Source organism: Mastomys coucha, unplaced genomic scaffold (genome assembly GCF_008632895.1).
Source record: "Mastomys coucha isolate ucsf_1 unplaced genomic scaffold, UCSF_Mcou_1 pScaffold14, whole genome shotgun sequence".
Taxonomy (NCBI): domain Eukaryota; kingdom Metazoa; phylum Chordata; class Mammalia; order Rodentia; family Muridae; genus Mastomys; species Mastomys coucha.
Window position 1 is genome coordinate 24,641,850 of NW_022196896.1, and position 1,926 is coordinate 24,643,775.

The 1,926-nt window shown below is 31.3% G+C and overlaps 1 long non-coding RNA gene across 1 annotated transcript in view; it reads right to left on the reverse strand.

Moving 5' to 3' along the window:
• LOC116088066 overlaps positions 1–1,920 on the reverse strand; it is a 7,092-nt gene extending 5,172 nt beyond the window's left edge. Inside the window, exon 1 of the long non-coding RNA XR_004117753.1 lies at positions 1,228–1,920. This is a non-coding gene — a long non-coding RNA (uncharacterized LOC116088066). The remainder of the gene's footprint in view (positions 1–1,227) is intronic.
• Between the last annotated feature and the right edge of the window lie 6 nt (positions 1,921–1,926).

The window sequence follows — 1,926 nt, forward strand, 5'->3', positions numbered from 1 at the left end:
ACAATTTTCTCATTTACTCCTAGTAGGATATTTACTAGTAAAAACAGAAACTTTTGAAGGCTTCTCAGGTTCTTTAAGTCAATAAAAGGATACTGAAAGTATCCTACACTTCTGCAATAACTAAATTACATACCATATAAAAAAAACAAACTTTGTTTATAATACTCAGTGTGTGAAATATCTGGAGGAAGGAACTTTGTAAAACTGTTTCATATAAAGTATAAAATCATAAAATGAAAACAAAGAGTTTTGATATGGAAACCAATATAATCTCCCCCCCAAAAAAATCACAAATTCTTAAGTCACTTTCTTCCTAACTTTGCTAACATTTTAAGTACCACATTTCTTATCATTCTTTAAATGCAAATAGAAGGAAATATTATTTACTTAAAATATTTTTGTCATGATGTTACTAAATTTAAAAATACCATGTACTAAATTGACACAGCAAAAAATATTTATGGACAGGGTGTAATCAGGGATCTGCTGGTGTTAAAATTGGTTCCCTAACTTAGTCTGAACTGCAGGCACCTTGCTTAACTACTCTAAATTTCATTTCTCATTTCCTATTATAAATCAACTAGTTGTATAATTGTGGACAAGTACAATATAAGTGAGTATAAGCAAAATGTAGGTATCAAAAAAGTCAAAATTCACTCAGAAATCTGTATTTAGTCAGTCTGTGAGTACAAAGTACTGAAGCTCAACTGAACACCATAACCCACGTAAGCACTTCCTAGAAAAAGTGTCATATTCTTTCAGCATGACAGTTCCCCTTTTACCCTAAACAGATTATTTTACTATTTTCAGAACATTTTGTGTTAACGTAGCAATCTACTTAGTATGAACCCTAGGCCCCGGTTCTTAGGATAGAATAATCTTGAAGAAATCAGAGCCCTGTACATCATTACTGCAGATTCTTTGTCCCACACAGCACACGCTTAAATATAGCTGTAAGAAGCTCATACAACCCAAGAGCAATTCTTTTGTTTTTGTCTTTGTTCTTGTTATACAAATACAAGTTAATAAGTATTTCACTTACAATTTTATTTTTATGAAACTTTTCAAAGTTGTGAACACAAATTTGGAGATTTTCCTAAGGCTTTACATAAGTAAATTTTATTTCACAGAAAGTTCATTTTCTGGACTAGTTAAGAGTTTATAGGAGACATTAGCACAAAATCTCACAAACAGTCCTATAGGCAAGGAGCAATAAAAGTACCAAACCTGATTCATCAGTCAGCCTTCATTTCCTTATATGGTCTGAGAAAAAGATGTTAAAAACAAAGTCAAAAATAAATTCACCATCGACAAATGTAACAACACTTTTTACAAGACTAAATTTTATCTATAACGTCAAGGAACCAAATGAATGCGGGAAATTCCCCATTCAAAAACAAAACATATGTAATTTTAAATCATGGAGTAAAAACATGTCCATTAATAAGCAAACCAGACTTGCACAACACATTTTAACCTGTAAACAACTTAAACTTTTTAAATAATTTAAACTTAAAAAAACAACCTATACTTTTACTACATCAATACTGTGGAAGAAAAATGCTTACTTAGAAAGGCCCTCTAAAGTAAACTGAGTTTAACCTTGCGGGGACCAACTGGTCTACCACTTAGATCTTTAACAGCAGCCAGAGCTTCATTATAATTTGTCATAGAAACAATAGCTTCTCCTAAAGGTAATCCTTCCTCATTATACTGTATTGAAACTGAATCAGGTAGGACATTATAACCATGGAAAAAGTCTAAAATTTCATTAGTATTGGCTTTAAATGGAAGATTCGATATCATGACACGAATTATTCTACCTGAACCACAATTTAAATTTAGATCAGATGTAACGTTTCCCTCTGGAAAACTTTCCAATTTATATTTTTCAAAATCAAATTTGCCACCTTCTAGGTGACCAAA